The 25,218-nt window shown below is 36.7% G+C and overlaps 1 long non-coding RNA gene and 1 other non-coding gene across 3 annotated transcripts; one reads left to right on the top strand and one right to left on the bottom strand.

Annotated features, from left to right (window-relative positions):
• The first annotated feature begins 1,971 nt into the window (after positions 1 to 1,971).
• LOC141687252 (uncharacterized) lies at positions 1,972 to 5,481 on the top strand. Of its 2 annotated transcripts, none has more exons than XR_012560978.1 (5): positions 1,972 to 2,263; positions 3,396 to 3,593; positions 3,934 to 4,424; positions 4,720 to 4,788; positions 5,225 to 5,481. It is a non-coding gene; the product is annotated as an uncharacterized LOC141687252 (long non-coding RNA). The 2 variants fall into 2 exon arrangements; XR_012560977.1 differs by having other exon boundaries at positions 5,272 to 5,481.
• Positions 5,482 to 6,858: 1,377 nt separating this feature from the next.
• Positions 6,859 to 6,966, bottom strand: LOC141688226 (small nucleolar RNA R71). The gene has a single exon (XR_012561684.1). It is a non-coding gene; the product is annotated as a small nucleolar RNA R71 (small nucleolar RNA).
• Positions 6,967 to 25,218: the final 18,252 nt, after the last annotated feature.

Genomic DNA, 25,218 nt, shown 5'->3' on the forward strand with positions numbered 1-25,218 from the left:
CTATACAAGTTTTGTCGTGTAGCTTCATCTATGGGATGAGCTAATTATAACTTGAATGGTGGTAGTTCAAGTAGTATTCAGAAAAGATATAAGTATTTTGGAGTATCTTGTAACTTCATCTTTTCAACTTATATCTATTTAATGATTATCTTATGCATGACAAAGATTTTCAGAAAAACGTTGAGAGAAGGTTAGGCATATGAGATCACCTTGCAACGATAATTTTATACAGTTATAAACTGGAATCTGTGTATATTATACATGTCAGAGGATTTCAAAGATTGTGAAAATTATATATGTATATATATACTGAATATTTTGCGACTTGGTCGCGTTAAGATATCAACTTGGTTCATTTCTTCTTGACCAAGACTTTCATGAGTACTATGAGAATGCTCATATATTGTTAATTATTATATATATTATTTCGGTGGGCTTGTTGCTCACCCTTGCTTTCTTCTTTCATCACACAACATCAGATAGACAAGATGAACAGGACCAAGCTCCCAATTCGTGAGCGGTTAGGAAACATTCCGCAGTTTTCTGTAGGCGTTGACGCCGTTGTAGCTGAGGTAGGAACTACCAATAGGCTAGGCTTTCAACTTTTGTTGTACCAGACTTATGTATATTTATGAATTGTAATAATGGAAAAGAATATGTAAATTTATTCAGAAACCCTTTTGAGGTGTATTGACTTATAATTGTGGAATAAAATGACTTGTGTTATTTTTGGTATTCATCTCTGAGACTATAACTTGTGGTGTGTGTGTGTATATTGTGGGGTCACGGTAAGCAGTGGTTGGTTATTTATTAAGATTAAGAGTTGTTAAGGGAATTGGAACTGGTGACAACCCAGATCCTCGGCCCCGGATTTGGGGGTGTTAAACATATGAACTCATGGTGATGATGAGTTCTATTATGGGCTAATCGTGATCATGGAATCCTAGCGGATTTGCTATGGAATTCTTTAGTTAATTGTTTAATACCTTGGTATGTGGTGATTGTATGATATCTAGTGTTGGTTGTGCTTATTCATCTTATATGTGTCACGAACATGTAAGATAGTCTGTTAATCTCTTGTGAAGCGACAGTGAATCTTGAGATTTAGAACTTGCCATGCTAGCATAGGTTCATGTATTGTATGCATGATTAGTGGGTAACTCTAACCGTTTTACTTGCCCTGTGTAATCATCATGAATAACTTATGCTTAAATCGTTATGTTGTCAAATTCTGTAGACATATAGGGTCTCAACATAATTGATGCCTATTCAACTTCTATCTTAATTGTGGATGCTTGGCAGAATGGTATTCGTACAACGAAAGTTGGCGTTTATCAGTTTCGTGTTGTTCGATTAATATCATCACCATTACATGCTAAGGTTAATAACAATAACTATTGAATGAAGTAGTAATGAAGTTAGGATCTCATGTATGTTTAATATTATTAATTCAAGTGTTTAATTCTCGTAGTAATTATTAGTTTACCAGCCTTAATTGTTATTGTCTTGGCATTGAAGAATAATCATACATTGGTGAGTAAGTGTTAATTAAATATAATTAATCAGAGTCTTTGTGGAAATGAACTAGAAATCACTACACCATATATGGCCTCTACCAACACTTTTTTTGGTGTTACATACTAAAATGTTACCTTAAATCACTAAAATTTGATATGAGGTAACACTTTTCTTTAACGTTGCAGTAGATGTTAACCGATGTTACCATAGATATAAGCAAATTGCTATTGTAACATAAAAAATAAGTGTTAGGATTGATATAGAAATAAGTGTTACTATAGCAGTGAAATTTTTGGTAGCTGATTGTTGGTGCCTTGGGAGGTTAATTTTTATCAATATTTTGGGCGGCCAAAAATGAAATTACACCCCGCTCAGTTATTAAAATACTACACACTCTCTCTCTCATATATTAAAACTCCCTCTCTTTTCAAGACCCACTCTCTTCGAGACAAAACACAAAACACACATTCAACACATAAAACACAGAGCTAATCTAAAAGATGTAGTCGGTTCAGAGCCTGGAGTTTTTTGGATTTCATGTTTGGAGTCTTCTCAGTCGGGTTTGAGTAATTAGTAGCTTGGAGTAAATTAGGGTTCTAGTAGTTAAGGGCTTGGAGTGAATTAGGGTTCTAGTAGTTTGAGTAATTGGGGCTTTCTTCTCAATTGGATTTAGGGCTTGTAATTAAGACTTTCTTCTCAATCGAGCTTTGGGGCTTTCTTCTTGTTTGATTCAACATTTCGTCGGGTATGCTCTGATTTTCTTTGCTTATTTTCTTGTAATCAGGTTTGATTTATGTGCTTAATTTCTTCACTTATCTTCTTCTGTGCTTTAATTTGTGTTTGATTAAACATTTATTTCTCATTTTTAAGTTTTGTGTGGTCCTGTTTAATGGTTTTGTTATCTATGCTTTTAGTTCATATATTTTTATAATATAAGCCTGCATCTTTGTATACTTGTCTTGTTTTTCATGTAAATTGTCTAAATTTATTTTGTGGGCCTGGTCGGATCATATTATTTGTGTTTCTTCATGTATTGTAATTATGTATCTGGGTTTGTGTTTAAACGTAATAAGATCTAAGTTAAGTAATTTTAGTTCATATATATATGAACCTGGTAGAAACCTTAATAGCTCAAAAAAAGTAATGACTTACAACTATTAGCTAATTCGAGATTAAGGAGTCATTATTATTGAACATCGACTAAAGAGAATTAAAGAATAACGATCATGACCCTTGATGAGTAATTATTGACGGAGGGGCATACTAATATTTCCGTAACAAGAATAAACTCTTAAATGTATGTTTTCTGAGATATTCTGTCACCTCTTTTTATGCTGATAATTATATTACAAATATCATACCATACATACAAGAAGGTATTTCGTTTATACTTTCCATTTTTAATTTATACCAAAGTGTAAATGGAACGGACCAGTGTGCTAATAAGTAAAATATCCTGAATTTAACTAAAATTAGTTGGATTAGTAAAATCCGTGTATATGATATGTGGTTAAGTGATGAGTCATTTGAATTATCCACTTTGGGGATTGGTGGATCAGCTTGAAATTATGATGCATACCTTTATATGATATGAATAGAATTAAATTGCTATTCACTTGAAGAAGCATAATCTCTTTCAAACTTTCTTTTGGTTTTAATGCTTATCCTGAGGAATTATATTTGGAATAAGAAATTAGAATTATTCCATATTACAGGTGAGGGAGTTATAAAAGTGCAAAGTATCATGTGATATATTTGAGAAAGTATTTTTCATGCACATAACAGTACATGTAGGAGTAGTATATCACATGCAGTCTCAACAAGAAACCGGTCTAATGTAAGTACACTCTCATGAACTTCATTATCTTTGAAAATAGATCAACTACAATAAAGTCACCATGGGTGTCAAGCGACTGGGGCGCTGAAATGGAGGGAAGCTCAAGAAGATCATGGAGGTTTTTGTTTAGATAGAGGTAAAGGAGACCCATTGAACATGCAGTATCATTGAGTCTCAGTCAAGGCCTGCTTCATCAACATCATCATCATCATTTATTCCTGCAAATACAAACTTAGTGGTATATAATTGATCTTTTCTGCAGATTAACTGTTTGTTTTATTTTAACAAGTTGTCTTATTTTTTAGCATTTACAATGATTTTTTGTTGCATACTTGAATTCCATAAGTTTACATTAGTTCAGATCAAATTTTAGGTTTATTGTTTCATAAATTGATTTTGTGGTCATATGTCAAACTAGGATGAATAAGTGAAGAGGGAATTTGAATATGATCATTTATATTGATCTAAACTTTTGATTTATGTTTATTGATGAGTTGAGTAAACTGTAAGTTGAAGCCTAAATTTGAGTAGCTTCTTTACATGCTTTTATGATTAATATTCGATTCTTACTTAAACAGGAAGAATCATTGAAGCGAAAATAAGGTGGATGGAACTTTGAGGAACCAGCTAAGAAGAATGACTTTCTTATGGACAACGCAAGTGTTTAACCTGATATAGGTGCACTTCAGAGATTTGCACCATAAATGACAATGAACCAAGCAATATGCAGAGCAATGCTGCTCAGCAGTCCAATTTAAATAATTATGCGCAATCATCACAATCATCGCAGACTAATAGAGATCAAAGTAAATTGGATGATGGATACAACTGGAGAAAATATGGACAGAAGCAAGTTAAAGGAAGTGATATTATTATTATGATAATAGCTGTTATTTGATTGTGCTTTTGCATTTTGCTCAAGTTTTGGTAATATTATTATTATTATACCCGCTATTATTATTTTTTGTTGTTGTTTTAGAAAGTGCAACATAAGCTTCTATCTGTGTATGCAACCCAATTACTCGATAAGGAACATTCTGGTTGTCATGCATTGCTTAGAGTTGACAAGGTACTCACCGGACTTCTGCTAGTCAAGTTGGTTATAAGATTTTTTCTCAATTTGCTAATTCTTTCTATCCCTTGTCTGTTGTGTAAAGTAAGACCACATTAAACTTTATAAAGTTCAATTTTTGCATATATTAGATACTTATTTTTCTGTAGGAAGAGAGACTTAATGATGTACTATAATTTAATAGCAACCTCTGGGGATTATATAAAGTCGAAAAGGATATTGCTTTAGGTTTCTACAGAGAAAAGTGTGGGTATTTCTCTTTTATTTGATTAAATTAATAATGATTGTGCAGTGATATGTAATGGCCGATGCTGAGGATATGCAACTTTTTGTCTGTGACAATAGAATTATAATGGTGAAGGTTAGTAATTTTTTAATGCTTGTATAGTTTGTTGAAGTACATAAACAGTAAGAACGCTACTCCGAAAAGTTTAATCCTTTTTATAAAAATTATAATGATGGATCATTTTTTAACAATTATCAATATTTACTTTTGTGGTATTTAAGTTACAATCGGAACCTGTTTTTATTTTAAATGATACCCTCTCAGGTCTTTATATAGCAAATAAAATGTTAATCGGTGGCATTTAACAACATATCAATAATCAATAAACTCAATACAGTCACAAGTTCACAAGTGGCATAACGCGATGTATTTAGGCTGAAGTATCATGTTCTATAACTTATACAATCACTTAACTCACTCTTTATATCAAATGTGCAATATATCTAGCTTATTACTAAGACTTATTCATTGTTTCTGGCACTCTATCTATGAATTTCCTAATATCCTATAGGTGCTTCTGAAACTTGATTTTGGCTTTTGTATATCCTCATCTGTTAGATCTTCGAGTTGAATCCAGCAGACGATAAGAAAGTTCGTGGGGAAGAATCCAGAACTGGAGGTTAACTTTGAGGAGGTGGAAATGGCAACTCCGGCAACTCCAGTACTTAGTAACTACTTTATGGAAGATATTAGAACCTTTCACTTGTTTCAGTTAGCTATAACTAGTACATTGGTGGCTTTTGGATGGAATTAATTAGAACTTTGGTTATTTTGATTGCTTGAACTTTGTATTTGTTGGGATGAACTTGTACTTTTATTGACGGTTCCCAAGTTCAAATATGTATCAAGTCTTAATGTTACAAGTTGATTCAGGTTTTATTATATTTCAAAAATTAACAAGTGCAACCAATTGATATTTTAATATTGGAAAAATAGGGTGAATTGTAATAATAAATGAAAGAGTGTTATAGTGGATACAGGAGTGTTTTTAAAAAAAGTGTTAAAATAAGCTACAAACCTGTTACCAAAAGAATTTAATTGTTGTAGAATATTATGTTACAATAGAAAAATAGTTGTTGCAAAAGAGTTTATTGTAACACATTTTGTAGTGTTACTAAAGGTTTACGTATGTTGCAGTAGATCTGTGGTTACACCTTTATTTTGTAACCATAGATACTTAAAGTGTAACCATAGGGGTTCTATTGTTATATTTACAGTTATATTATCAAAGGGTCAAAAAATGTTACCATAGACCCCTATTGTAGTACAACCAAATCCAACACCATGAAAATTTCAAAAAGTGTAACCATAGCCCAATTTTTTGGCCATTTTTACACTTTTTTTTTGGTGTTGCTAGAGGCCAAATATGGTGTAGTGAATCATTCTATATTACTTACAAACGCGTATACTTGCATGATTTATTTAGCACCTGCTAATCCGATGCCCGCCCCGCCTCATATTGTGCATGCTTTGTGCCTAACAAGTTTTTGGCGCCGCTGCCAGGGACTCGGTATTAATTTGTTTAGTTTATGTACTTGACATCAGTGGTCATTAGGATTCATTGATTAAGACTTGTTACTTACTGCTTCCGGTTGTGTTTCAGGTACTCTAGCGAGCGTTTATGCAAATATGTTCTCGCACTCGCAAGGGAAATCTGGATAAAGCTGAGGAGATAGATAAAGCTCTTGACTTTCTGGAGAAGATAGTTTTTGAAGATTCAGATAAAGAGAGTGAAAAGAAAGAACCTGAAACAATGGGTGATCGTCTAGCTCAAGCTGATCAAGCTCTTATGGACTTTTCTCGGCCTAAAATTGATGACATTCAGTCAAGCATCATTCATCCGGCTATTCAGGCCAATACTTTTGAAATCAAGCCGGGCACTATTCAGATGGTGCAGAATTCTGTTTCTTTTGGAGGGGCTGCGACTGAAGATCCCAACATGCATATCAGGAATTTTGTCGAGATTTGTAGTACTTTCAAATATAGTGGTGTCACTGATGAGGCTATCAAGCTGAGGCTTTTCCCATTCTCTCTGAGGGACAAAGCTAAGGACTGGTTACATTCTTTACCAGCTGGTTCCATCACTACTTGGGAAGATCTTGCGCAAAAGTTTCTGGTGAAGTACTATCCAATGGCCAAAATTGCAGCTATGAGGAGTGCTCTTACTTAGTTTGCGCAGCAACCAGGAGAATCTATGTGTGAAGCTTGGGAGCACTACAAAGAGATGTTGAGAAAGTGTCCACATCAAGGGATGCCTGACTGGATGGTGATCACTGGTTTCTACAATGGTTTGGGGTTCCAATCTCGACCCATGCTCGATGCAGCTTCTGGAGGTGCCTTGTGGGCCAAAAGCTATACTGAGGCCTATAATCTCATTGAAACTATAGCTGCAAATGAGTATCAAAACCCAACTCAAAAGATGATGACTGGGAAAGTAGGAGGTATTCTGGAAGTTGATGCAGCTACAGCTATTGCAGCACAGCTCACGGCGCTGACTATGAAGGTCGATTCTTTAACCAACTATGGCGTAAATCAATTATCTAGTGTCTGTGAGCTTTGTGCAGGCTCTCATGCTACGGATCAGTGTTCTCTTGTTACTGAATTTGTTCAGTATGTGAACAATTTCCAGAAACCGCAGCAGCCTGTGCCCGCTACTTATCATCCTAATAACAGAAATCATCCCAATTTTAGCTGGAGCAATAATCAGAATGATGTTCAGCAGTCATATCAGCAAGCTGCAAATAAACAGTTTAATCCACCTGGATTCCAGCAACTTTAACAATTTGCTCAAAGGCAACCATATCCTCAACAAGGAGGTGCTGCTCCACCTTCTAGTGCTGACTTCGAGGAGTTAAAGCTGTTGTGCAAAAGTCAGGCTGTTTCTATCAAGACCTTGGAAAATCAAATTGGACAAATAGCCAATGCCTTGCTCAATCATCAACCTGGCACACTTCCCAGCGATACTAAAGTGCCAGGCAGGAAGGAAGCTAAAGAGAAAGTCAAAGCTGTCACCTTAAGGTCTGGAAAAGTTGCTGATGCTGAAAAAGCAAAAGATGAAGAGATGAAGTTGTAGATGAAGAAGGAATGCAAAAGGAGAAAGAGGGGGAACCAAGGAAGACTACTATTGAACACACTCTGTTTGAGGGTAATATAGGGGAGAAACAACTCTATCCTCCACCACCTTTTCCTAAGCGATTGCAAAAAGAAAAGCTGGATATGCAATTTGGTAAGTTTCTGGAGGTGTTCAAGAAACTTCACATTAACATACCTTTCGCTGAGGCTCTTGAGCAAATGCCTAGTTATGGGAAATTCATGAAAGGTATTCTCTTAAGGAAGGTGAGACTGGATGCTCTTGATACCATTGCTCTGACGGAAGAGTGCGGTGTCGTGCTGCAACAAAAGTTACCTCCAAAGCTTAAGGATCCAGGTAGCTTCACCATTCCTTGCACCATTGGAAAATTGTTATTTGACAAGTGCCTTTGTAATTTGGGAGAAAACATCAATCTGATGCCGTTGTCTATCTTCAAAAAGCTGAATTTGCCTGATCCGAAGCGCACCTACATATCTCTACAATTGGCTGATCGTTCGATTACATACCCACGAGGCATCGTGGAGGACGTGCTAGTAAAGGTGAAAAAGCTCATCTTTCCTGCAGATTTTGTCATTCTGAATTTTGAGGAAGATAAGAAGATTCCCATAATCTTGGGAAGTCCATTCTTGGCTACAGGTCGTACCTTGATAGATGTGCAAAAAGGTGAACACACTATGAGGGTGCAAGATCAAGATGTGACATTCAATGTGTTCAATGCGATGAAATTCCCTACGGAAGATGAGGAGTTCTTAAAGGTGGATTTGGTCGATTCTGCAGTTACTTCAGGACTTGATCATGTGCTAAGGTCTGATGCCTTATAAAAAGCCTTATTGGGGGATTTTGACAATAAAGATGATAAAGGCAATGAGCACTTACAATATCTAAATGCTTCTCCTTGGAAACGGAAGCTAGACATGCCATTTGAATCTCTTGGAAATACTGATCTCAGGAATGCTGAGGGAAAGCTCAAACCATCTATTGAGGAAGCGCCTACTTTGGAGCTTAAACCATTGCATGAACACTTGAGGCATGCTTTTTTAGGTGATGCATCTACTTTGCCTGTTATTATTGCATCTGACCTTTCAGGTAGCTACAATCAGATTTGCATTGCACCAGAAGATCAAGAGAAGACTACTTTCACTTGTCTATTTGGCACATTTGCTTTTCACAAAGTTTCTTTTGGCTTATGTGGTGCACCTGCCACTTTTCAGAGATGCATGATGGCCATATTCTCTGATATGATTGGAAATAATGTCAAAGTGTTCATGGAATACTTCTCCGTCTTTGGACATTCGTATGATGAATGCTTGAATAATCTCCGTTTGGTGCTCAAAAGGTGTATTGAGAGTAATTTGGTGCTCAATTGAGAAAAATGTTACTTCATGGTGCAACAAGGCATCATTCTTGGGCATAAGGTCTCTAGTAAAGGTCTTGAGGTGGATAAATCCAAAGTGGACGTCATTGAAAATCTTCCGCCACCTATTTCTGTGAAAGGAATCCGTAGCTTTCTTGGTCATGCGGATTTTCATCGGCGTTTCATCAAGGACTTCTTTAAGATATCTAAGCCGTTATGCAACTTGCTCGAGAAAGATGTGCCTTTCAAATTTGATGATGAATGCTTGACAGCATTCGAGACTCTCAAGAAGAATTTAATCATCGCACCCGTTGTTATGACACCTGATTGGAGGGAACCTTTTGAGATGATGTGTGATGCAAGTGATTATGCAGTGGGAGCAGTTCTTGGGCAGCGAAAGACTAATATCTTTCATGTGGTCTACTATGCTAGTAAGACGCTAAATGGATCTCAACTGAACTACACCACTACTGAGAAGGAGCTCTTGGTTATAGTTTTTGGTTTCAAAAAATTTCGATCTTATCTACTTGGGACAAAGGTGACAGTGTTCACTGATCACGCTGCCATCCGCTATCTGGTCTCAAAGAAGGATTTGAAGCCTAGACTTATTCGTTGGGTTCTCTTACTACAGGAAATTGAGTTAGAGATCAAGGATCGAAAAGGTACTGAAAATCAAGTAGCTGACCATCTCTCTAGATTGGAGAATCTCGATTCTACTTCACATGATAAGACATTGATTAACGAATCTTTTCTGGATGAGCAGTTGTTCGCAATTCAAGAGGAAGAGCCATGATTCGCAGACATTGTGAACTATCTTGTTAGCAATATAATGCCTCCTAATATGAATGCGGCTCAAAAGAAGAAGTTTCTGCATGAGGTGAAGTGGTACATGTGGGATGAACCATATTTGTTTAGACAAGGAGCTGACAGATCATCAGGATTTGTATCCCATTCTGTGAGACGGAGGGGATATTACGAGACTTTCATTCCACAGTTTATGGTGGACATTATGGTGGTGAAAAGACAGCAGCTCGTATTCTTCAAGCAGGTTTTTTCTGGCCTACATTGTTTAAGGATGCACATCAGTTCGTTTTAAGGTGTGATCGTTGCCAAAGAGTTGGGAATCTTTCCAGAAAGGATGAGATGCCTTTAAATATGCTACTTGAAGTTGAGGTCTTCGATGTTTGGGGAATCGATTTTATGGGACCATTTATCTCATCTTCCAATAATCAGTACATCTTGCTGGTAGTCGATTATGTCTCGAAATGGGTAGAAGTCAAAGCTCTACCGACTATTGTTGCAAATGTAGTGTTGAGTTTTCTTCATAAGAAGATATTCACAAGGTTTGGAATGCCACGAGTTATCATAAGTGACGAAGGGTCACATTTCTGCAATCGTAAGTTCACTTCTATGTTGCAACGCTACAATGTGAATCATCGTATTGCTACAGCCTATCATCCGTAAACTAATGGTCAAGATGAAGTGTCTAATAGAGAGATCAAGTGCATTCTAGAGAAAGTTGTTTGTCCGTCAAGGAAATATTGGTCTTTGAAGCTCGATGAAGCTGTTTGGGCTTATAGAATAGCATACAAGACTCCACTTGGGATGTCCCCGTTTTAACTTGTCTATGGTAAGGGATGTCATTTACCTACGGAGCTTGAGCATAAGGCTTATTGGGTATTGAAGAAGTTAAACCTTGATCTAGATGCAGCTGGGAAGAAGCGAATGCTTCAGTTAAATGAACTTGATGAATTTCGTCTTCAATCGTATGAAAACAACAAAATGTACAAGTAAAAGGTAAAAAATGTGGCATAACAGGAAGCTATCGCCTAAGTCATTCGTGCTGGGGCAACAAGTTCTTCTATTCAACTCTCGTCTCCGACTTTTTCTTGGAAAGTTGAAATCAAGGTGGTCTGGACCATTTATCATCAAAACTGTGTTTCCACATGGAGCGGTGGAGATTTTTGAGAACGATCTGGGCCAAGCATTCAAAGTAAATGGTCAGAGATTGAAGCACTATTATGGGGATACGGTAAACTGTGAAGTGGTTAGTGCTGTTTTATTGTCAATTTGATCGCATAACTCCATGTCAAGCTAATGACGTAAAAGAAGTGCTTCTTGGGAGGCAACCCAAGATATGAGACCATAGGACACCTTAGAAAGTAGTACTTTATCCAAAAACAAAAAAAAAATCAGAAAAAAAGTTGCAGAATTTTTTTTCCAGAAGCCTAGCAAGCGCCCGCATGCTAAGAGCGCGCGACCGCGTGCCAGCAGGCGCCTGCGTGCTGGTGTCACGCGTGCGTCCCTGACTGTTGAAAAATCATTTTTCATCCCAAAAAAACAAAAAAAAATATTCACAAAAAAATATAACCCATTAACCCACAATTTCCCCCCCACACCTTGCCACAATCCCTACTCATAATCAAATTCTAACCCTAATTTTTCCCTATAAATACATACAACCTCTCCGTACACATCCCACACACTTTCACTATACAAAATCTCTCCTACACACCAAACACAAACTCTCCAACTCTTATTCTCAGTTTTTATGGCCCCAAAGAGATCACGAACTGTGGGTAGCAGCAGCACCAACCCGACTGCTACTGATTCTTTGAGGAATACTGCTTCGAGGCTCCGATTTTTGGATAGGGCTGCTGAAGAAGAGTACACCAAGCTTCTGAGTAAGCCTATTATGAGGGATAAGGGGTTCTTGGCATCATGGAGGGATGGTGAGTTGCTACCGATGATTGCTGAGAAGGGATGAATTACATTCTGCAAGTCACCTGAGGCGGTTCCGATGAGTATCGTTCGCGAGTTCTATGCGAACGCCAAGGCCGACAAGAATGGGTTTTCTGTTGTTCGTGGGTTTACTGTTGATTATCAGCCCGAGGTGATTCGCCGGGTGATTGGACAGCGACAAAGAAAACCACAAGAGGAGCATTGGAATGCAAAGGCCCTTGAGGACTTTGATTTGGACTTGATTATTGCTACTCTCTGTCAGCCGGGCACAGTGTGGAAGTTCAAAAGGGGATCCAATGATTATCGTAGTTTCTCTACGGTCATGATGAACAGGTATGCTCGTGCTTGGAATGCATTTATATGTTCTAATATTCTTCGTTCTTTGCATGCACATGAGGTTACAGTGGAGAGGGCGAGGTTGTTATGGGGAATTCTGAATGATGCATATTATGTGGACCTTGGTGAGTACATCTACCAAGGGATTTTGAAGTTTTTGAGGGGTAAATCGCAAAACTCTATCCCGTATGCCTCTATTGTCATGAAGCTTTGCAAGGCAGTTGGAGTCCAGTGGCCTTCTTATGAGCAGTTGTAGATGTCTGTTGCTCCTATTCATTTATCGACTTTGAATGCGATGCAGGAGTGGACGGGTGGAGAGTCCGAGTCACATAGTTTGGGGTATAACCTTCCAGGAGGAGTTCCAGCAGCTGGTGCTACCATGGCTAGGCCCAGTCAGGCTCAGGGAGAGGCAGGCTCTTCGAGAGCTCAGGGAGGAGATGGTTCAGGATTGCTGATGTCCAGTACAGGAGGCTTTCAAGGAGGATGGATGCGATGTATGAGTCGCAGAGTCGGTTTGCGGAGGAGCTCACCCAGGAACTTGGGACTGCATTTAGAGGCCTTGGAGCTAACATCCAGTGGCCCATTTTTTGGTGAGGATTCTGCTTATCAATCTCCTAACACTCCACCCTCTGAGGGTGATGATGATGATGATTTGTCTGAGTAGGTATACCCTGTGTTCCTTTCTATTACCTTCACTGGGGATAGTTGTTAGGTCCCAATGTGTTTGTAGAAGGGGGGGTTGAATACAAACAGTACCAAATAATCGAATAAAATGCGGAATAAAAAATGTGAAACAAAATTCAAGTTAAATAAAAATATTATTAAACTTGAAGTGTGTTACAACAACTGTATCGATTACAAGGTATTAATCTCAAATCAATTATTACAAATCTAGAATAAATTCGACATGAACTTTTTCTATTTTTGCAATAATTAGAATCAAATGCTAAACGCGATTTGAGATTAAGTTCTAGGGATTTTGATCCGCTAGATTGTTACACAAGAACAAGATAAATAATTCTAGTGGTTTGGATTTAACATTAACAAACTAGAAATTGATCTTGAATTTCTGCAGAGAAGATGATTTTATATTTCAAGGCGGCTGCTCTTTTGTTCTTGACTTGTGTGTATGATTAAATGATATGCTGCTTCTCTGCTTCTATTTAAATCAACAAACGAATAGAATTGACTTGGCATGACAATCCTATAGCTGGCAAGACTTTCGGTGAGACAATTGAATGAACTAGCAAGACAATCTGAATGAACTAGCATGACAATCAGAATGAACTAGCAAGACAATCATCCTCCTAGAGTAACTTTCGGTGTGACAATTGAATATGGCCTAGCATGACAATCGGTATGACAATCCTGATTGTCATGCTAGTTCATTTTCAATTGTCTTGCTGATTTAATGCTTAAATTTAATCCAATTAAGCTTCTGAAAATTCCTAAAATTCCTAGAATTAATTCAGAATTAATTAATCAATTAATTCAATTAATAAATAAATTATTCTTCGCAGATATAATTTATTTTCTTAATTAAATTAGATGACTTAATTAATTAATAGAGAATTAATTCTAGTCTTGAGCAGCGACCATTCTTCTGCAAATCTTCTGAAAATCACTGAAAATTATGAATCAATTCCATCACTTCAACGTTGACACTCGATGTACTGTCTGGTTCATGAGTGACTAACTTCCGTGACGTTTCTTCATGTCTTGACTTTGACACTTTGATTTTCTTCAAATTAAATCCTTGTAATTAATGATACTCTGACGAGATCTCTGTCACTTGATTAAATCCACGATCTTGATTTATATCACTGAGGCATGATCAACTTCTTGAACTTCTTCCAGTGAATTAACTCCTCAAGTCTGTAGATGAACCTTGTTTCTGAATCCTTTGACAGATATTACTTTGCGAGATCTCTCTGACGGTCGATCCACTATTTACTTATTACATTCTTATTTGAGTTGAGTTGAATCCTCGAATATACAAATAGGTCTATGACATATGACTTACAATCTCCCCCTATTTGTTTGTTAGACAATAACACACAAATACCTAGAGGATAACTCAACTAACAAATAAGAAAAAGATATAAATATACATGCAAAGTAAATAGTAGAAAAGTTCTGGATGAGATTTAACATTTTCCAGATTCCAAGTAGATGTTCCTCTAGACTGAACATATCTTCAAGTAGTTCCATCTTCATTTGTACAACCACATTTCCTGTTGAGAAGCCCATATCTCTTGCTTCTCCCCCTATGAGAATCAACTGATTAAAGAAGATCACCTTCGTTTTACCACCTCTCCCGTACAATAGGATCCGCAGATAAAAACCAATGGTACTCCCCTAACTGCTTCTTCCCTTACTAGGAAATCACCTTGTGTTTACCACCTCTCCCGTACAATAGGATCCGTAGTTACAAACAACAATGGTGTGGTGTAGTGTACATGTAGGATCTTTTTCTTCCTCCCTGCTATTTCTCCCCCTTAGTTGAGGAATCCTCCAAACTATTACTTAAGCTTTTATCTCCCCCTTAAAGAAGGAATGTATGCCGTCGTCTGAAGAAGTTCTCATATTTCACTTGGTTGGAAAAGAAATAACAAGTAGTTTCTCTTTCTTCCTCACTGTGAGTGTGTGATTGTGTTTAGTGTACCTCACATGAGTTTCACTCTTCTCTCCACTCGTGTTTACACTCATTCTCACAAGTGTATCACTCTTCTCTCATAGCTCCATAATCCAGCTGTACCTGCAAGGAAAATCACCTTAGCCATCCTTAAGGAGGTCACAGGTGGTGCAATGGGAGTTCGCAAATCCCCATCCTTGTTAAACTCGTCAGATGAATCTGAGTCATAATCTACAAGTTGCTAGTTTCCCTTTTAGGGTTCCAGATTTGAATTCTGGGAAGGTAAACAATGATCCAAAGAATTTAGCATAAAGATCAAAGTTCCCTTCTAATGTCTGTGAAGACATTTCCTTGTGACTCATCAGGTAATATCTGAATCATTGTCAACAAGTTGCCGATCTGCGCCTATGTCAGATCCACTATCCGCAGATGCATCCAGGGGATTTAAGCCTGGGGAGGTAGACACTGACCACTAACATATGGCTTTTGGATCAGTATCCTCTCCTAACACCTGTAAAGGCTATTGGTCCACTAACGAACCTTGAACAATCGAATCTGACCTTAAAATGGTCGAAACTCTTGTTTCCGTCAACTCATCCTTTGTGTGTGTAACCTCTCCTTGTGCATCAAGAATTGATTATGTTTGAAGTGGTGACACTACATCGGATACCTTGGCCGACAGGAAAAATTCAATAGACGCACCCTGTTGAGAGAATGAATCTAGTAACTGTTTTTGTGCCTTTTCAGCCATTACATCTTTTTGAGAAGATGTATGGGGGCTAGCAGTTGTCTCGGTTTAAATACTACTCATCTATGTAGGAGACAGAGCTACTAGGTTGACTACAGAACCTTCCTTATGTGGTGCACTAGGCACTATCTCCCTCACGCTCATTCATACTATATTTAGTGGTAAGAGAGTGTTGGTTGGTTCTGTTTTTTTTGTTTGTCTTTACAGTCTGGGATAGACGTTGTGGGTTTTCAACCTCATGACTGTCAATGAAAGAAAGTCAATGGAGACTGAACCTGTATCATAGAACATATGGTAATAGAGAGAAAATGATTTACAATAGTGATTTCAAAAGATTTTACATGAAATAAGAAATCACTAATGTAGAAAGAAGTTTAATTTTGTTTTTCAATATGAATGAGTTTTTGATAAAACATTGATCACTTAGGGTAAAGTCTAAGTAATTCTCATTCATGTCAAAAGCTTATAAATATCTGCAACATAATGTTAACAACATATCATTGACCGATACTTGTCAAGTACTTTAGATACTAATTGTTATGTTGCATTAACAATATATCACTGCACATATAAAACAATATGATTGTGCCTAGTGATAAGATAGTTATTAATATGACGACTCTACTTATTCATATAAAACTGTAGCTGCAGTTAGAGTGTCATACCATGTCGTTGACAATTACTTGAGCAGTATACTAGTTCATATCAACCTGAAGTGAGATTGTGAAGAAGAGATTGCATAGTCCAATAGATCTGCAGCTGCAAAGTCCATGAACTGTGGTGCACTGACTTCCTCTTTTAACTCACCAATCAGGAGTACACTTGTACACATCTTACTAGAGTACAATTCCAAGTGTAATGTGCAGCAGGTGCCTGATATGTCATAATATTCTCAAGTCTCGTCACTGGTGCTATATGTTAGATACTGCTTCCTGATAATAACCTAGCACAATATACAAAATTACAATGATAACATTCCCAGCTTGTAAACAGCCATATCCCTCAGATAAACCTTTGCTGTTATCTCCAAAGGTAACCAGGGGGCCAGCTTTCTCAATCCACATTTGATAGCAGGGCTCTATCTCCGGTCATATGTCTTGATGATCCACTGTCAAGAATCCACACTACCGGTTACACCTGTTTAATGCCCTGCACTTCAAATGGATTAGACCTTCTTCGGAACCCAAACTTGGTTGGGCCCGGCATACTTGTAGAACTGTCCTTTATCAGGCAAAACAACATTTTTAATTTTAATTGTCTCAACTTTCTCAATGACTGAACATTTGACCTTGTAAACAGCCTTAACAAATTTCTGTTTAAGCTTAGGCACAAATGTCTCCTTTCTAGCCTTAGAAGGACTAGCAGTCTTAGACCTATCATGCTTCTTGTTATTCACATGCTGACGAGGAGTAGTCTTATCATTAGACACATGCTTACCATTAAAATAAGCATAGATCATATTAAAAGCACAAGACATACAATTAGCAACACCACATGCTTTATGAGAGTGATTAACAGCAGGCAATTTATGCATGGTAGACATGGCATTATTGTTATCCAACTCATGTGTGTCTGAGTTAGTCTCAGTTGCTTTCACAACTTTGACTGGAACTTTCGACTCACTTGACTTGGAAACAATCTTCTCATTAGCATGATCTTCAGCACGTATTTCTTCTTGAATAACAGAAGAGGTCGCATCAAATGGTTCAGCAATTGATGCTTTATAGAGGGGTTCATCAACACCCTTAAGCACATGTGGTACTTCCCTCCCTTTAGCACAGACATGAGGAGGGGAGTTTATGCCTAATTCTCCAATAGCAGCATTGTAATCATATCCTATTCCAGATGTTTGATTAACAGCTTGCTTACTGTAGAACTCTTTAGCCTTCGAACAAGAATTGAAGTAGGCTCTAACCTTAGTCTCAAGACCGGTGATCTTGTCTTTGAGAATAGTTTCGAGTTTTCTATAACAGTCAACTCTATTCTCTAGAAAAGATACCTGTTCTTTTAATTTGTCTTGATTAATGTGCACAAGTCTTAATTCATTGACCTCTTTCTCAAGGTCTGTGATCTGTAAACTTAACAGTTCATTATCACGACGTGCACAATCTAAGTTACCTCTTAGATGATAAACCATTTCAGCATCAGAAAGTTTTACCTCTATTCTTGACGATGAAGCTTTTCCATCAATAGCCATAAGAGCAAGATTTCCTTCATCTTCATCTTCACTGTCAGTATCATCCCAGCTTCTTCCCTTTGCCAGATAAGCCCTTTCAGAGTTCTTTCTTACTTGCTTTGGCTTCCTACATTCTGTGGCAAAGTGTCCCAACTCATTGCAGTTATAGCATCTAATGGTGCTTCGATCAACCATCCCTGTTTTGTATCCACCACTGCTGGTGTTAGAGGATGAAGATCCACCTTTCTGGAATTTGTTGTAGTTGGACTTGTACTTAAGCTTGGGATTCCTCTTGAATCTGACATGGGAGAATCTCTTGACAATTTGGGCCATTGACTCGTCTTCCAATTGCTCCAGCTCTTCCAAGGAATAAAAATCATCACTTGATTGATTTATAGTAGGAGGATCATATTCTGCTACTAACTCATTTTCCTCACCCTTGGAAAACTGTACCATTCTTTCTAACTGTTGAGATTGTTGTTGTTGTTGACCTTCAGCTACAAGTGCATTAGATGTGCTGACCATTCTATCCTTCCCGTAGACTTCCTTCTGTTGAATCTGCTCCAACTCATAAGTTTTTAACACTCCATAGAGCCTGTCCAAAGAAATCTCACTCAGATCTCTAGCTTCTCTAATGGCAGTGATTCTATGTTCAAGATGAGCTGGCAGTGTTAAAAGGAACTTTTTGTTGACCTCCCTGATTGAATAATACTTTCCATTGATGTTCAGGTTGTTGATCAACGCATTGTACCTCTCAAACACTTCAGTAATTCCTTCTCCTGGATTTGATTTGAAATGTTCATATTCAGAGGTTAGGATTTCCAACTTGTTCTCCCTAACTTCCTCTGTGCCTTCATTAATCACCTCAATAGTTTCCCACATGTGTTTGGAATTTTTACAGTTCATCACATGTCTGTTCATCAAGGGATCAAGGGAATCAATTAATATTAATTGAAGGCTGGCATCCAAGGAGGCTTCTTCCTTCTCAGCAGGAGTAAAATCTTCAGGCTCTTTTGGATAGGTTCTAGCTTCAGTAGTCACCACACCATCTATTATTACCTCCGGTTCAATAACCATCGGAGTTTTTATACCCTTCTTTAACAAGTTTGAATATTTGGGATTTGCAACTTGTAAGAATAATAGCATCTTCTTCTTCCACATGATATAATTCTCTTTATCAAATTGTGGAATTTTAACGGTTCCAACTTTATGTGAAGTCATTATGAATTTTTGAATAAATAAAAATTCAAGGAGTTGAAAAATCACAAAAGTCTAGGATCTTGATTTGTTCGTTAATCAGAAGGCTCTGATACCAATTGTTAGGTCCTAATGTGTTTGTAGAAGGGGGGGTTGAATACAAACAGTACCAAATAATCGAATAAAATGCGGAATAAAAAATGTGAAACAAAATTCAAGTTAAATAAAAATATTATTAAACTTGAAATGTGTTACAACAACTGTATCGATTACAAGGTATTAATCTCAAATCAATTATTACAAATCTAGAATAAATTCGACATGAACTTTTTCTATTTTTGCAATAATTAGAATCAAATGCTAAACGCGATTTGAGATTAAGTTCTAGGGATTTTGATCCGCTAGATTGTTACACAAGAACAAGATAAATAATTCTAGTGGTTTGGATTTAACATTAACAAACTAGAAATTGATCTTGAATTTCTGCAGAGAAGATGATTTTATATTTCAAGGCGGCTGCTCTTTTGTTCTTGACTTGTGTGTATGATTAAATGATATGCTGCTTCTCTGCTTCTATTTAAATCAACAAACGAATAGAATTGACTTGGCATGACAATCCTATAGCTGGCAAGACTTTCGGTGAGACAATTGAATGAACTAGCAAGACAATCTGAATGAACTAGCATGACAATCAGAATGAACTAGCAAGACAATCATCCTCCTAGAGTAACTTTCGGTGTGACAATTGAATATGGCCTAGCATGACAATCGGTATGACAATCCTGATTGTCATGCTAGTTCATTTTCAATTGTCTTGCTGATTTAATGCTTAAATTTAATCCAATTAAGCTTCTGAAAATTCCTAAAATTCCTAGAATTAATTCAGAATTAATTAATCAATTAATTCAATTAATAAATAAATTATTCTTCGCAGATATAATTTATTTTCTTAATTAAATTAGATGACTTAATTAATTAATAGAGAATTAATTCTAGTCTTGAGCAGCGACCATTCTTCTGCAAATCTTCTGAAAATCACTGAAAATTATGAATCAATTCCATCACTTCAACGTTGACACTCGATGTACTGTCTGGTTCATGAGTGACTAACTTCCGTGACGTTTCTTCATGTCTTGACTTTGACACTTTGATTTTCTTCAAATTAAATCCTTGTAATTAATGATACTCTGACGAGATCTCTGTCACTTGATTAAATCCACGATCTTGATTTATATCACTGAGGCATGATCAACTTCTTGAACTTCTTCCAGTGAATTAACTCCTCAAGTCTGTAGATGAACCTTGTTTCTGAATCCTTTGACAGATATTACTTTGCGAGATCTCTCTGACGGTCGATCCACTATTTACTTATTACATTCTTATTTGAGTTGAGTTGAATCCTCGAATATACAAATAGGTCTATGACATATGACTTACAATAGTGAAGATATTAAGTTTGGGGGTGGTAGTTAAGGAACATATTTGTATGTGTGTCATGTAGTCGCATTTTCATGTTAGTTTAGTTCATATAGTTGCATATTTTTTCCATATAGTTTTTGTTAAGGATTTATAGCTTTATTTATCATGTCATATAGCTCATGCATATACAATGATCCCTTTGTGTTGCTTTACCGATTAATATGTGATATTGATGGGAGTGTAGTGATAGCGTTAGAGTGATGTTAAATCTTGTTAGGTTGACATGCATGCTACAAACACTTGTAATTTCACTAAGCCTTAGAGTATGCTTAAGGACTAGATCGTTGTCATGGTTTGATGGTTTTTGAGGTTAATCTATTGCTTATGCTTAGAATACATGATAGGCTCTTAATGATAAAAGACATGAAAAGATAAAAATTGGAGAAAAAAAAGTTGGAGTTCATTGCTAGTTGTGGCTAGGCGTCAAATGGCTAGTAGCCGGCTCGTATTGTATACGAGTAGTCTAGGGTTGAGCAAGATGGAGCGAAACGCACTTGCTCAGAAATTGAAAAAAAAAGAAAAAAATATTGTTTAATGCATAATTGATCACGAGTGGGCTCTTTGGTATTCGAGTTATTAAGTTCTTAGGGGACTTTGTGCCTAGTGACCTAAGGCTTTTATAGTCTGGGATCCGCTAACCTAACGCTCGCTAAATGGATACCATTGCATAAGTCTTTTGTGGACTTTACTCATTGCACGATCAAATAAGCATTTGTTTTATTTGTTGAATAAAAGCATGATTCCGTAATAAACTCCAACAATCTTGAAGTGTTATAAGTCATTTTATGTCTAGAATATATTCTTCGTATAAGCTTGTGATTGCCTTGAGGATAATAAAGTTATGGTGATTGATCTAGTTTCGAAACATATATGTTAAGCATTCGCACACACTACGTTTCTAGTTGTATGTTTGCTTGCGTGATTTGATTGATCTTTAGTCGCCTAATTAAATTTGTTGATATGTCATGTGTTGGTTGGTTTAGTCATCGCGAGGGGATCGCTGCATTCATATAAGTTACATTCATGCATGTTTTATTTTAAGTTTGAGTCTGTGATGCTTGAGGACAAACATCGATTCAAGTTTGGGGGTGTGATAAGTGGCATTTTATACCACTTAGAGCATCTCATAACGGCTTGAATTGGTGTCTTGAACTCAAGTATTTTGTGTATTTGACGTGTTTTCTAGTATTTTTGCATTTCAGGGTATAACTTGCTTAGATAGGTGGTTTTCATCAAATAAAGCTTAAGAAAGTGCTTGGAATCAGTCTAGGGGTGATGTGCGAAGAAATCAGCAAAAACAGAAGCAAAATAAAGTATTTTCCAGAAGTGTAGCTGGCGACCGCGCGCCAGGAGCAGGCAACCGCGTGGAGACAGCAGGCGACCGCATGCGTGCGGAATTTCAGAATCTAGATTTTATTAATTCAAGTACAATTGGGCTTCTGTTGGCGCTGGTTATCTTGGGCTATTATATAGACCTTATGGGAAGACGTTTTCTTCATCAAGAGCAAGGGAAAGAAGATTGAGAAGACCATTTTAGCACGCAACAATGAAGAACAGGAAGTATACGTTTATCTTGTGATGCTTTTCATTCGTTGTAACAGTGGATGCTAGTTTTCTTTATGCTTTGAACCTTAATACTCTTGTGATGTACTTCATTATTTATTAAGTATTTTTATTAGCCTTATATCGTTATGTTATTATCATGCTTTCATATGAACCCATGGTGATGATGGGTTCTATTATGCGCTTATCGTGATCATGGGATCCTAGCGGATTTACTATGGAATTTTTTAGTTAATTGTTTGATACCTTGGTATGTGGTGATTGTATGATATCTAGTATAGGTTGTGCTTATTCGTCTTATATACGTCGCGAATATGTAAGATAGCTTGTTAATCTCTTGTGAAGCGACAGTGAATCTTGAGATTTAGAACATGCCATGCTAGCATAGGTTCATGTATTGTATGCATGATTAGTGGGTAACTCTAACCGTTTTACTTGCCCTGTGTAATCATCATGAATAACTTGCGCTTAAATCGTTATGTTCTCAAATTCTGTAGACATATAGGGTCTCAACATAATTGATACCTATTCAACTTCTATCTTAATTATGGATGCTTGGTGAAATGGTATTCGTACAACGAAAGTTGGCATTTATCAGTTTCGTGTTGTTCGATTAATATCATCACCATTACATGCTAAGGTTAATAACAATAACTATTGAATGAAGTAGTAATGAAGTTAGGATCTCATGTGTGTTTAATATTGTTAATTCAAGTGTTTAATTCTCGTAGTGATTATTAGTTTACCAACCGTAATTGTTATTGTCTTGTCATTGAAGAATAATCATACATTGGTGAGTAAGTGTTAATAAAATATAATTAATCAGAGTCTCTGTGGGAACGAACTAGAAGTCATTCTATATTACTTGCGAACGCGTATACTTGCGTGATTTATTAGTGCATGCTTTGTGCCTAACAAATGCCTCCACATTAAATGCTTTAATGATTTGATCATAATCGCGTCCCTATGAAATTTATAATTATTACTTCCGACTTCATCTATGGCACGTAGAATAACAATCGATCCCGCAACGCTTCAACTTTGTCGATAGGAATATTATTCTTCACCAATCCTCTAGAAGAATCTTCTATTTCCTTCAATCATCCTCTAACCGCTCGAATCACAAATCTTTTTAAATTTTAATAATTTCATGAATTAGGTAAATAATATTTTAACATGTTGATTCAATCATTAATATTATTAAATAAAATTTATGTTCGTCTTTCAAGGAAAACTTTAAACTTTCTCCCTGCTGGGGGGGTCTACTTAGTCCTTCGAAGTAACAATACTGAGTCTATATCTATTCTTCTTTTTAGGTCATTTTTTATTTATAATAACAAGAATTTAAATAGTAATTCGATAACCAAATTGTAAAACTAATTTCATACAAAAATCTTCTGAAAGTTGATTAAGAAAATCTTTTTCGAAATCTCAATTTAAAATTTTAAAAATCAAATATTTGGCCGTCATTACTATATAAGTCACTTGCTATTCTTATGATCCATTAATGAGATATCTAATTAAAGGAATGCCCATGTACGGGTCTTTCCACTTCGGTATGTTCTCTACTTCTCCTTGAATTCTTTTCGTATTTATTAGTCGATGAAACTTTGAGGTACCGTTGTATACCATTTTATTCGTAATTCTACCGTAATGCTAACATCTGGTACTATCTTTGATATTCTTGTCATCGTCCTTCACGTTATGCTTACAACCACGCAGGCGATTCGACGTTCTGTCTATAGATAGGGTCGCACCTTCTTGCTAGTCTTACCTATATCTAGTAAGGTAAATATCATTCCTTACACAACTCCTGATATGTAATAAGAATCTTCTCGCAACGGTGGTGCCTTCACAACGTGGAACATTGGTTCTTCATCAGCTTCCATCAACTGGTTGCCTTCGGCGTGGAGCTCATCCTATTACCTAATTCTAACTTAAATCATACTAATATGCACCTAGCTTCCCTTACACGAGGTTCTTACCAGAATCAATCGCATTTTCTTTAAAACTAGATAAAAACTAGGGTAACATACCCAATCTCCGTCAAGCTTTCGATTCTTCATTACTGTAAAATCTCAGAATTCAATATACCTATAACGTTGCAATATTCGCCTTGCACTTTTCTTGACAACATCACATCTTACCAATTTCATATCGGATCTGCTAACCCTAATTCGCATTCAATTCGAACTAAAACTGAGTATGCCTAGGTCTTTCCTATCTCATATGACATATTACTCTTAACCTACTCTCACCTATTCCTATTTCAGTGACCAATAACCTGTAGCTCTGATGCCAACTTGTAACAACCCAAATCCGGGGTCAAGATTAGGTGTCACTAAACAATATTTACATAAAATAAAAGGATATTCAATTAACCCCTTGAATCCGGATCATTTACAGGTTATGGTATGAAACAAGAATTTAACCTTCTACAATTCACAACAACTACATTATGAGTGTAAATACCTTTATACTAACGTTCTTGTCATATTTTTCTAACGTCTTCTTCTACTCGCAGCGGAGATCTCTCTAACTTCTGCTGTCTAATGAAAGCTATTCACTTCTATCTTTATCTGCTTCTGAAAGCGATAAGAATTTACAAAGCAAGAGTGAGCCAAAAATGCCTAGCAAGTATATAATTTGAATGTCAAGCATTAATTTCAAAGGAAACTTTCTGGACAAAAGCTTTAAACAATTTTAAACAATTCTATTTATTTAAAGGAGTTGAGCGAATAAATGTTGGCTGTTACCAGCCTTTAATCATAAATCCAAAAGTGACAAGCGATTCCTAGATTCATCTCCTGAATCAGGGTTTTGTCCGGTTTTTGGAATCATAAAACTTTCGAGAGAGAATGCTGTTAATGGCGATCAATAACAAATTAGACTGGACACTAGTTCACACCTATATCCTGCTGATCATCCAGGATGCAGTGCAGATATATACGTACCTGTACAGATCTAGTCGGGTACCCAGGCCCTACGACCCGTCTCAAGGATCCGGTTATGTCCGGGTCCTTAGGATTAAGAACACTTAATCCCACACATCACTATCCAGCCCGTGGAGTATTTTGATCTCAAATCATTTTGAATTCAAAAAATCCCAATTCAGGGTTCGCAAATAACCCGAAAGAATGGGTATTTGTTCAAGAGAGCAATCGAATTATAGGAACAATAATGA

The sequence above is a fragment of the Apium graveolens genome, chromosome 9, assembly GCF_009905375.1.
Source record: "Apium graveolens cultivar Ventura chromosome 9, ASM990537v1, whole genome shotgun sequence".
NCBI lineage: Eukaryota > Viridiplantae > Streptophyta > Magnoliopsida > Apiales > Apiaceae > Apium > Apium graveolens.